The 12,404-nt window shown below is 54.0% G+C and overlaps 1 protein-coding gene across 7 annotated transcripts in view; it reads left to right on the top strand.

Annotated features, from left to right (window-relative positions):
• Nucleotides 1-420: 420 nt before the first annotated feature.
• LRFN5 (leucine rich repeat and fibronectin type III domain containing 5) overlaps nucleotides 421-12,404 on the top strand; it is a 158,213-nt gene continuing 146,229 nt past the window's right edge. Inside the window, exon 1 of one of the 7 annotated variants that reach the window (XR_005293759.2) lies at nucleotides 421-727. The gene's annotated coding sequence lies outside the window, so the exon portion shown is untranslated. Of the gene's footprint in view, nucleotides 742-909; nucleotides 1,163-12,404 lie in introns of those variants that run through there. The other 6 variants (XM_038407821.2, XM_038407829.2, XM_038407830.2 and 3 more) reach the window with 6 other exon arrangements.

The raw sequence follows: 12,404 nt of genomic DNA, 5'->3' as shown, positions 1-12,404 counted from the left end.
GGCAGCGCTAGCCCTGTCCCCGCCGGCGCTGGCGAGCTGCCCAGCGCGCCCCTGCCCGTGGCTCCTCGCAGACACGTCTCTGGATTAGCCGGGCTGGGGGCGCCCGGCGCCGCTCTGCGCCCGGCTGCTGCGGCTGGAGCTGCCTTTCCCGGCTGCGCCGCGCCATCGCTCGTCTTGCCGCGGAGCAGGCGGCGGCTCGGGCTGGCACCAGGCTGCAAAGCCGGCTTCATGCTGCAGCGAGCGCCGCGGCTGCCGGGGGCCGGGCGGCAGCCGCCGGAGCGCGCCGCGGGGAGGATGGAGCCAGCAGCGGCCAGCGAGGAAACGCGCAAGGACCCAGTGCAGCCAGCTGCGCCCCCCTGCAGCGCCCGGGGCTCCGGCTGCTCCGCCTGAGGCTACCCGGCTCTCGGAGCGCCGCGCCCGGTGGGTCGGTGTCCCTTGGCGGGCGTGTGCATGGCTGCGCCGCGGACAGCCGGCGGGAGAAGCCCGAGGACGGAGCCGGGCCGCGCAGCTCGGCTGTAGCTCCCCGAGCGCAGGAAGAGCGCCCGCCTCCCGGGGCCATGGGCAGCGCGTCCCCGGCCCGCGGCGCTCCGGCCGGTGCCTGAGCCGGGCTGGCCAGAGGCGGAGCGCGGGGCTCAGCGCTGGATTATCCGGCGCACGGGGCGGCGTTAGGTGAGCACAGCGAGGAGGCTCGGCGAAGCCCGGCGAGGCTCGGATTACCCTGGCGCAGGTACACGCTGCGAGGTCAGCGGGGCGCGGCTGCGGGGTCCGGGGTCCGGGCGGTGGAGGGGCGCTGGCGGCGGGCTGGCCGGGCTGCTCCCCTGCCTGGTGTGCGCTGGGGGGCCGCGCGGCTCGCTCCCTCCCTCCTTCCCTCCTCCCCCCGCCTGGCGCCGTGCGCGCCTGTGCAGCCGCCCTGCCTGTGCCCGCTCCCCGAGAGCGGAGCCGCCGCTTTGCACCGGGCGAGCCGCGCGGGCGACCCCCCAGCCGGACCCGCGGGCGCCGGCCGCCGCCTGCCTTCCGGAGGATGCGTATGCGGAGCCATGGCACCGGGCGGAGCAGGGATCGGCCAGCCCGCCGCCAGCCTGTGAAGCCAGCCTGGAGCCGCCGCCGCTGCACCTGCCGGGGAAAGTGCCCCGGCCCCGTCTTTCCCGGCTAGCGGCGCCAGGTAACGCGACCCTCCCGCGCCGGGCTCTGCGCTGCATTGCGGGCTGGGGGGAGCCGCGGGCGCCGCTCCGGGAGGCGCCGCCGTCCCTGCACAGCTGGGCGGAGGGGGCGACCCTCCCCCCAGTCCAGGGCAGGCAGGGGCAGCCCGTCCGGGGGTCTGAGCAGGAGCCTTTCCTTCGTTTGGGGCCGCTGGTGCTGGAGCTTCTCCGGACACGGGCAGGGCTCCCCGCGCTGCCCGGGGCACCGCTGTGCGCCGGTGCCAGGCTTGTGTCCGCCCGGGGCTCGCTCCCCCTCGGGCCGGGGCTGGGTTCCTCGCCGCGCCGGCGGGGAACAGAGACTGGACTTGGATTCGGCGGGGCAGGGGCGCGCACCCGGGGTGCCAGGGCGGAAGGGGGCGCGGGCCACTGAGGTCCCCGGTAGCGGAGCAGATGCGCACAGCCGCTGTCCTGCCCGCCGGGAGCTGGATCCGGACTGCGCTGTCCGCTTGGTGCGGCGGGGCCGCCGGGCAGGGACGGGACCCGCGGGCTGGGGCTGGCGCGGGGCGGCTCCCCCAGCCTCGGACAGCGCCCTGGCTCCTGCCGGGGGCAGCGCTGCCCGATGAGTCCATCCCGGTTTCATGTCATAGTGAAGCCGGGCTTAATTCAGCTGGGCGCCGCGCCTGCGGCTCCCTGTCCCCGGCTGGAGGGGGAGGCGGGGGGAGCCGCTGCCCGGCCCCCAGCCTGCCACGTCCCCGGCTGCACCGGGGCTTTCCTGGCGCCCCGGCAGCTGCGCTTCTGCCGCTCTCCAGGCGATGGCAGGGGCAGCCCGCGCTCCGACGCTCGCAGCCGGGGGTGCCACGGAGCCGGCGGAGCACAGCGCCCGGGGCGCAGGAAGGGGACCGGCCGAGGCCCTTGGGGGAGGACAGGGGACAGGCCCGTGGGCTCCGCGCCTGCCCCAAGCTGTGGCCAGGTTACCCCGGCTGTGAAGCCTGCGGCAGGAGGGGGCTTTGGGGACTGCGTGTGGCCAGGGCTCTGGGTCCCCGAGCCCGGCGCCTCCTGCCTGCGGCTCCCCTCGGGGCCCGTGGCCGGGGCTTGGCAGAGACGCTGCGGGTGTGAACCCCGTGGAGCGAGCCGGCCGGAGCCCGCAGCTTGGCCCAAACTGTCGGCTCCCCTGGGATGGCCCTGCTGGATGGCGGGGACCCGCCAGGGGCTCCCGGGCGCTAATCCGCCCCTTGCCCGCTCTCCAGTAGCCGCGGCGAGGCGCCCCGGTGCGCCCCGGCTCCGGTTTTGTAGCTGCGCAGAGTTTTCCCGTGCGCCAGGCTGGCGATGGAGGCGGGGAGAGGCTCTGGCCGCCGCTGGCTCTGGCGGGGAAGGGGGCCCACAGGGAGGGGCAGCTCCCTGGGGCCGGGGAGGGGTATGACCGGCCTGGGATCGAGTCAGAGCAGAGTTTAGCCCCATCTGTTCCACGGGGGATGCGTGTAACCCAGCCCCTGGGCGCCGTCCTGCCGGGGCAGCCCCGAGCCTGGCGAGCTCGGCCGCTCTGTCGGGTGCAAGGCAGCGAGCCGGCAGCCGGGCTGCAGGCCGGTGCCGATGGGAGGCGCTTCAGGCTGGGCTGGAGCTAGCGCTGCCCCGCTGGCGGAGCTCCCCCGGGGAAGGGCTTGGCTCGGTGCGGCTGCGAGTGGCTCCTTGCGGAAGGCGGGGGTGGGAGGGGGGCGCAGATCCCAGCCGGGGGCAGCTGAGGCTACAGGGCTCGGGATAAACGGCTCGAGCAAAGCCCACAGCGTCCATGGCAGCCCGGGGCGGTATTTGCCCCCTGCCTCCCAGCTGAGGGGGCGTGGGTGTTACAGTGCACTAGCTGGAGCCCTACAGAGATCAAATTGCAGGGTGGGGAAAGCTCTTCTCCTGCCTGTCTCTTCCCTTTGACCCCTTTCCTCTTTGCAAAGTTTCCCTGAGACACTCTCCTCCCCGCAGAGAAGGGAGGAGCCATTTTGTGTTTTGTTTAAAAAGAAAGAAGCCATCCTCCTTCGGCGCTTGGAAGGGTTGGGCGGTGAGTCTCTCCTGGGGTAGCGTCCCCCAGGCAGGCCTCTTGCTTTTCCTGTGTATTTCTGTGGAAAACAGGCTCAGGAGAAAGAAAGGCCTTGGTAACAAGGACATCACAGCTGGGAAATAGCGCCTGGGAAAGTTGCAGCCATGTTGACTTGAGGAGCAGGGAACACCCCGTTGTTCCTCAGAGCAACAGGGAGAAGAAGACCCAGTGAGTCCCCCTGGGAGGAAATGAAAGATGAGGATGCCCAGCTGCAGGGATTGAGGAACGCCAGTCAAAGGCCCAGTTCTGCAACTGTTATGCTCATTGAGTAGCACTTACACTTGACTTAATTGGAACTGTTCTTGTAAGTGTTACTCACCATGAGTAAGGCCTGCAGACTTAGGGTCAAACCCTCATGGGAGGAGCAGTGGTTGTCTGGAATTTGTGTGGGGACACTTCTTTGGTTGTACAACAATGCACAGATACTACCTGGGTAGGGCCATAGAAGGGCATAGATAGGTCATATTAAGATTATTAATCACTATTAATCTGATCTCCTGATGTACTCACCATGGTGGCACTTTACTGCACAAGGCCTGTCATTGCCTGCAGCGGAACGATCTGTGGAGTCAGGCTCTAGTCACCAAGAGTAAAGGTGTGGGTGGCTGACCCTTTAGTAGTTGTAATACTGGAATCCAATTAGCACATTTTAAAATATTGCACTCAGGAATAACACCTTTGTTCTAAATGCCAACTCAGTAGCTATATTAACCATCTGTGGTGTAAGATCTCTTCACGCAGGACCAGATCCTACATTCCCTTATTTAGAAAGTAGCCTCACTACAACCATCGTCCTTTTGTTCATACATTGATAACAGCTGTCAATTATTTTATAGCAACAAATAGAATGTTAAGTAGATCTTGGATCATTCACGTGCCAAGTAAACTAGTTCCAAGTTGGAATAACTGTTTAGTTAGAACATTCCACATATTGCAAAGTTTCCTGAAAAGGTCAGCTGTTACTGGAGTGGATTCAAAGTTACTGCTACTTAGAATATCAGGGTTGGAAGGGACCTCAGGAGGTCATCTAGTCCAACCCCTTGCTCAAAGCAGGATCAATCCCCAATTTTTGCCCCAGATCCCTAAATGGTCCCCTCAAGGATTGAACTCACAACCCTGGGGGTTAGCAGGCCAATGCTCAAACCACTGAGCTATCCCTCTTAGTTCAGTCATCATTGAATCAGACAGAGCTCAAAGGCTTGTGAGTGGCAATGTAGCAAGAGAGTTAACTGATGTTCCATTTGTGATGAACCCATGGACTGGATGCTTTCGTACACGCTGAACTGGAGTATTTGTCATCTTACAGATTTGTAGAGGTTCATTTCCCCCCAGGCTGTTAACTTCTGTGGTGATCTTAGTGAGCGTCAGTACAATTCACAGTACGTGCATGGCCACTGACGAGCCGAGGTCATTAGGCCTTTGGAGAGAAGAGGAGAAACTAGGCGTCCCATGAATTGTAGCCTGAGAACTTGGCTAAAACATGTTTCCCAGACAGCATCTGAAGGAACAGCAAATGGCAAATGCAGGTGGTGGTGGTGGAGTGGGGGGGGGGTCCTCAAAGCAGCTTTCCTGGGGTCTAGAGCCTCTGTAGGTGAAAAGACAGGTCAGAGGTCAGAGTGAGAATTTTCAACCATTTGGCTCAAAGGAGGCTGAATGGGTCCTCTGCTGACATGAAGTTAGCAGACCAGCTGGTGAAGATGTTCCCAAGCTAGCAGAGTTTAACCCACACCCACACCCAAGTGTGGTTTAGAAATGTCTGCAGAACAATGAAGAGCTCATGGCCCTCTATAGATGATCAATACTTCCTCTGCTTTAAGGCTTGACAACAGGTTCAATTTTATAGAACAGCCTTTTGACTACTCTCTGAACAAACATCCAGACCAGAAAATCATTCTAAGAGCTTTGCCATTAACAGGCCAAGCACAACCTGAGCCAAGTAGGAAAGATTTGTCTAAATGCTACTGTAGCATTTTAGGAAACCATGTTCCATGCATTAGATAAAATTGGTGCTACTTTGAGCAGACATCACTGAATCTGTTCTATATAGATGTGTCTAAATGTATTCCACATGGTCCTCAGAGACCTGTTACTAGCTGGAGTTAAAACTACTGTTAGCGCTGTCCCATTAATATGTAAAATGCACCGTTGAACCCATTTGATGACTTTTTTGAACTAAGGGACATGAGTGTGGCTTTACATCAAATTAATCTTAATTTAATTCTCCAAAATGCTTAGAAAATGAACACGTTTTCACTATGTTCATCCAAATCTATTGCAGAGGAGAAAATTAGTTGATCAGAAACAAAACTGGAGATTGGTGCAAGCCTAAAAATCCAGATCTGAACATTTGAACTTCTCCATTGAATCTAGGGATTATGTTCCTTACTTTTTGTGTAATAAACAAAACAAAAAACCCATCTTTAAAACAACAACAACAAACTCCCCTGAAGCTTCACTTTCAATAATTAAATGTGTACTTTACACTAAGAAATTTATGCTTCTCATTCATTTACTATCTTGTCTCTAATGTCCTTAAGTCTTAAAGGCCTGTTTGCAAACAAAATGGCAAACCTTGAGCTAACCACTCATCTTCCCTGCATTTATATGCAGTTGCAGTGGGACCCATCCTTTACCTTTAACAAACACAGAGTCTCTGGGTTCCTGTTGATGCTCACCTGAAAGTTCTCTGAAGGCTGATGACATCAGAGAACTGAAGTAAGAGTAGACCATCTCTGTGTCTAGGATATACACTAAAAGAAATCAGGGCTTGTTTCCTGGATGAATAAACTGGAAGTTAGTAGCACTTTTGCTTCTTAGCTAGAAAGTGACGGGTTAAACACCCACCTTAGTGCTCAAGCTCCAATCTATTGTCTGTACTGCCCTACAGTCTTGTGTGAATGCTGCATGGGATGGTTAAAGTAACTACTGCAGTGAATTACTCCTGAAGGATGTAATTCTGAGAAGCAATCTGATCACTTATCAAGATAAAAGTAACAATGATTACTTTCAGGTATTTTCCTTGGAAAGCTGGCCTTTCCTGTCCCAGGTGTGAAAGAGAGGGTCATGATACCGATGCATTCACAGTCTCAGTACGTCTATTCTGCAAAAGGAGTCGGTAATGGTTACAGCTGTGGGAAGGTACATTTGTCTGGTAGCAGATATAGATCCCATGGGACTTTCCAAAAGAGCAGAGGGTCCCTAGTATGTTTACCAACCCCAAAACGGGCTCAGTTGTCCCCAGCTGAGGTACATGCATAATATCAACATCGGTCTCATTGGTCTATGGTCCATACCTGAATAATACTGATAATAATTGTCACTTCTGCTCCAGCATCTTTTACTGGAGGATTGTAGAGCACTAAACAAGCCTCACAGCACTGGGGGAGATATGTCAGGATGAATATTCACAAATAGAGGAAAGAGAGTATCGAGAGGTTATGGCCATCGTTTTCAAAAGTGGCCAGTGGTCTAAGATCACTCAGTTTTGCAGGATCTGATTTGAGTTATTTGGGGCTGGTGTCCTGAGTGCTCACAACTGTTGTTGAAGTCAGTGGGACTTTGGGGTGCTCAGCATCTCTGATAATTAGGCCCAATTTGGGCCTCCACAAATCAGTTGGCCCAGTGATCTCCCAAGGTTGCAGAGTCAGCTGGTAGATGATCTGGGAGTCCGGCTCCCAGTTCTGTGCTCTACCAACCGTACCTGAATAATAATAATATTAATTAATAAAAAGAGTAATTTATTTGCCAACTATTCCTGTTCTTTGTTTAATAGCAGATGACACTAAACTGGGAGGAGAGGTAGATACGCTGGAGGGTAGGGATAGGATACAGAGGGACCTAGAGAAATTAGAGGATTGGGCCAAAAGAAATCTGATGAGGTTCAACAAGGACAAGTGCAGAGTCCTGTACTTGGGACGGAAGAAACCCATGCACTGCTACAGACTAGGGACCAAATGGCTCGGCAGCAGTTCCGCAGAAAAAGACCTAGGGGTTACAGTGGACGAGAAGCTGGATATGAGTCACCAGTGTGCCATTGTTGCCAAGAAGGCTAACAGCATTTTGGACTGTATAAGTAGGAGCATTGCCAGCAGATCGAGGGACATGATTATTTCCCTCTATTCGGCATTGGTGAGGCCTCATCCGGAGTACTGTGTCCAGTTTTGGGCCCCACATTACAAGAAGGATGTGGAAAAATTGGAGAGAATCCAGCGGAGGACAACAAAAATGATTTGGGGGCTGGAACACGTGACTTATGAGGAGAGGCTGAGGGAACTGGGGTTATTTAGTCTGCAGAAGAGAAGAGTGAGGGGGGATTTGATAGCAGCCTTCAGCTACCCGAAGGGGGGTTCCACAGAGGATGGAGCTAGGCTGTTCTCTGGTACCAGATGACAGATCAAGGAGTAATGGTCTCAAGTTGCAGTGGGGGAGGTTTAGATTGGTCATTAGGAAAAACTTTTTCACTAGGAGGATGGTGAAGCACTGAAATGGGTTACCTAGGGAGGTGGTGGAATCTCTTTCCTTAGAGGTTTATAAGTTCAGGCTTGACAAAGACCTGGGTGGGATAATTTAGTTGGGGTCGATCCTGCTTTGAGCAGGAGGTTGGACTAAATGACCTCCTGAGGTCCCTTCCAACCCTGATATTCTATTATTCTAAAGCAGTATTTGACCAATTAAACAACAGGCTGAATAATGCAAAAGATGATTTGCTAGATAACTTAGTCATCAGAATTGGCAAAATTGAGTGAATATATTACGTATTGACTCATCCGTGACCAACTGTAACCCCAAGCCTTAGAAATCAATGCCTGCCACTAGGAAATCAATGCTCAGTTCCTTGTTTTGTAAAGCTCTTTAGTGAGTTACAACGTTGCTCAGATGGCACGACTTATCAGCAAATCATTTTCTTATAAGTAGATAATTCGTTAACTTTAAACTTGTGTGTTTTTGTTTCTGAAAGGTCTGTTCTATCTTCTCTGTGATAGTGATGTATATTTTTGGACTAGCGACAGGTAAAACTCTCTTCATTTATACTTTGCCTCAGCTCTGTTTTGTGGCCACTTATCTGATGATCTTTGGATATTTCTCTCTACTTGCAAGCCAGATAGAAACCTCCATGCAGTTAAGGGGCTCATTATGGTCGTAATATAAATGCCGAGATAAGTCAGCAGGCAGAAGACGTCAGAGGGGCCCTGTCACAATGACATACTGGAATGTGGTCAGATGTCTGCACACCTGGCTTAGCATGAGAATCAGTAGGATACTGTAACTGCAAACCAATCAAGGCAATAAGTAATGCAGGGTGAAAAGTCCTTTGGTAGATTTACCAGACATGCTTTTTAATGGCAGCTGTATTGAAGGCTCAGGGAGCATTCCCAGTGGAGTTGGAGGCTGGCCTGTGTTTGAAATACTGTTTGTTGTGAAGTAACAGGGCTATTTTCCAAGGCAGGCATGGAGATGACTGCTCTGCTCCCACTGGCTTTCAGTTACAACTGGGTGTTAATTTGTCAGTTGAGTCAATTCAGATATTTCCTGGGGGTGGGGGAATTTCTCTCCTTCCACCGCAACCTCGGAAGCGATCCTGTTCTCATCCCTTATCCCCGCACAGAGACCCCAGGTCTCCCTTAGCCAGGGAATGTCCCCATCTCTCTTACCCACACAGCGCATGAGCCAATGTCACCAGGAGGCAGATCCCTGGCAGACCTCCTCCCTCATCGCCGCACCCTTGTGCCATCCAGGAAGAGACTCCCCGTGCCCCTAGTCACAGCAGCTTTGGCCTGGCTGCCCTGCCATATGGATGGCCATGGCCCGGGTCAGATTTCAGTGGTGTTGGGACCATGCAGCCAGAGCGATGCCCCCGACTGCCCTGCCAGCAGCGGCACTGATTTAGTGCAGGACCACTGCTTAAAAGTGTGGGCCAATCCCCTCCCACTCCATGGCCTATGGGTCTTTCAGCAAGTGCAAAAACCTTGGGGAAAGCCCCATAGCTGTTCTCAGTTGTCACTAATGCAAGCTGCCCTATGAAACCTCCCGCTCAGTCAAGGTATATATTACACACACCAAGAACTATCTTAATGATTGTTGTTGAGGTTGCATAGGGAAGCCCTCCAAAGGTAGGAAATGCCAGAATTAAGGTTTGCTGTACAACCACAGTTCAGCCCCCTTGTGGAGATGCCTTATGCTACAGTCCTTAATTACTTGATCACATGCAATTTTTTCCCCACACGACCTTGCCTCATTCATTGCACTGGATGAGGAGAACTCATTTAATGAGCAGCTCTTCAATATTTTGTTTGTGCTCATAGTTCATATGTAGCCCCACTCCGCATTGAAAGCGCACTATTCAAACCCTCTGCTGAAGACACAATTATTTATTTCCTCATGTGTTTTTCTGTACCACTCATTACTTAGTCTCTAAGTGCTTCACAGACACGAATGAATTGACCTTCACTATGCCTGTGAAGATGAGGGTGGTATTATCTTCATTTTACAGATAGGGACCTGAGGAACAGCAAGAGGAAAGTCAGAAGTGTCTGCTCATTTTTGGGTGCCCAGTTTGAGATGGCAAGGACCTGTCTTTTCGTAGTCCTTTGCATTCTATATGTTCAAAGAGCAACTCACATTGGCTTCAATTGCAGCTGTGAGCACTCAGCACTTCTGCCAATCAGACTCCAGGGCAGCGAGGAAGCTAGGAAAGCACAATTCGTGGCCATCCATGAAAGACTTAAATGTAAGTGACTTGCCCAGCATCACATAGGAAGTCTGAGACTGTCCTTTCTCTTCCTGTAGTCCCCTTCCTCAGTCCCTGAAACACAGGGGGCGGGGGTCCTACAAACAATGGCTCCTTCACTACACAACTCTACACAACCATCAGTCCTGGGCACTGAATGAGGCAGATTCCCTGTGGAAAAATAGTTGTGATTATGTAGTTAAAGACTGAGTCATAATGCAGAAGGGGGTCAACCTGGAGTCAAGCAGGGCTCCTGGACTGCTCACGGGGATGGAGAGCCGATCTCAGGAGAGGAGACACAAGGAACTTGGCTTGGGTAGTCTTGCCCAATAAAGGCTGAGAGGGGAGCTGCTGGCTGTCTATCAATGCATGGGGCGGTGGAGGAGTAAACACCCAGGAGCGAGAAGAGCTGGTGAAGCTAAACGACGGTGTTGGCATGAGAACACGTGGGAATAAACTGACCGGGAATCAATGTTGACTGGACATTAGATGGTTTCTATCCCTCAGAGCGATGCGGTTCTAGAACCGTGGGGACAGACGACCTATCTAGTCTGAGAACAGAGTATGAAAAGTCTATGAAGGGGATGCTCTGACGGTGCTGTCTGCGATAGCAGGGATGGGACTTCAGGACCCAGGAGGGCCCTTCTGCTCCTATTTTCTGTATTCCTAACTTAACTCTGGCATTCCCTACCTTGTGAGTGCTTATGTTTGCTGCTGTGGTAATGTGAACACACACATAGCGTGTGTGCAAGTTTGGAGATTTTAACAACACAAAGTGCAAAGACAGCAATTTCATCGTGTGGCACCATGTTGACACCCACATGGTTCATCAGCAGATCGTACCCTTTAGATCCATGGCACAGACATCAGCCACTGGAGCTCCTGGAATAACTGATAGCAGTAGTAGGTTGTCATCCTCTGTTTGGACCAACACTAGAGGGGGCTGGGACACCCTTTGCCAGTGGATCTCACTGATATTTGCTGGCAGCAGAGGAATGGTGAGACTCAGGAATCCTGGATCCACTCCAGATTGTAAAGGGAGCATGCTTTAGTGGGCACAGACCCTTCTGTCCCTGTTGTCCACAAGTGTGACCTCTTCTGCCCCAACCCCCAGGCTTGTCTCTTCCCCTCCTGGCTCCTCATACCAGTCCTGCCCTCTCTGGTCCTCCTCAGGCTTCTCATCCCATCTCCTTGCACAGCCCATTCCACTCTCACCCTCTGAGCTCTCCATCCAAGTCCCAGCTGTGCCCCCACACCAGCTGCTAGTCCCTACCCTCAGCCGCCTCAGCCCAGCCTCCCCTACCCCGACCCGGCTCCTTGTCCTGGTGTCTTGCCAGCCACTCTCAGTTCCCCCACCCCCTGACCCTCTCCTCATCCAGTATGTCTGCCCCCCACACGTAGCCCAGTCCCAGCCCCCCACCCTCGCACAGGCTCTTTGTCCCAATCCACTCCCTGCCCCGTCCTTTCACCCCAGGCCCCCGAGCTGCATCCCAATCAGACATCTTCTTCCTCTTCCTCCTCCTCTTCACTGCTGCCTGGGCCCAGCAGAGGGAGCTTTAGAAGCCCAGGTGAGACAGGCTCCCTATTCCCGGTTCTGGGGCCTGGCACCACAATGGCCCTAGGGGCTCCGAGCTGCCATCCTGCCTACCCCCAGGCCGGAGCATGCTCCGTCACCCTGTGGGCATAGAGCCTGTGTGGTGCAGTCAGTGGGGAAGGGCTGGAGCATGCTCAGTGCAGATGGAAGCTTTAGAGAATTTAATTGCCAAACTCTAACACGTGTCTACTGAGCATGTGTGAACTGAGATTTCCCAGAGGTCTTTACTTGGCCAATTTGGGGTGAATTTTCCCAGGAATGCAAGAGGCACATTCAGCTGGTGGTCAGTTTTGACGAGGTGAGGGCTGCAGGGTTTGATTGGCAAGTATCACAAGCTAGTCCCCTACTGAAGTGATTGAGGGCCATGTCTTCAGATGTTGCCAGCATCACACAAAGTGGTTATTGATGTATCGCAGAAAGACTCACTTTATGCGTTTGGTGCCTGGGGTTATGGAAGTGCCTGTGAATCTTCAATACAATGTTTTAATTTAATCTTCCCTTCTGCATAGCGCAGGGCCTCTCTGAGTAGCTCCAGTCAGTGGTACCGGTGTGTATCTGAGGGTTTGCGCTATGGACGCTGGTCCACTGGGCTAACGCTTTGCTGCATTATGGCTGTGGAGCAGCAAAGTGGGTGATTTTTGTACTCTCCAAGCAGCAAATCAGTGCTGCTCTGGCTATTTCCGAAACAACGCTGCTGATTTGCAGACACAGAGAAGGCAAGTGGTGTTTGGAAGGTCGGAGGAGCTGGCTGAACTCTGAATGCCCTGACCCAAAGGAGCACTCCAAATCAGCCATCCCAAAGAAGAAGTTTCACACTGCAGGTCAAGAGAGCAGCATCTGAAAACATGGATCCCAATC

The sequence above is a fragment of the Dermochelys coriacea genome, chromosome 6, assembly GCF_009764565.3.
Source record: "Dermochelys coriacea isolate rDerCor1 chromosome 6, rDerCor1.pri.v4, whole genome shotgun sequence".
Classification (NCBI taxonomy): Eukaryota; Metazoa; Chordata; order Testudines; family Dermochelyidae; genus Dermochelys; species Dermochelys coriacea.
Note: the sequence above shows the minus strand (reverse complement) of the source record. Positions and strands in the feature narration are given on the sequence as shown.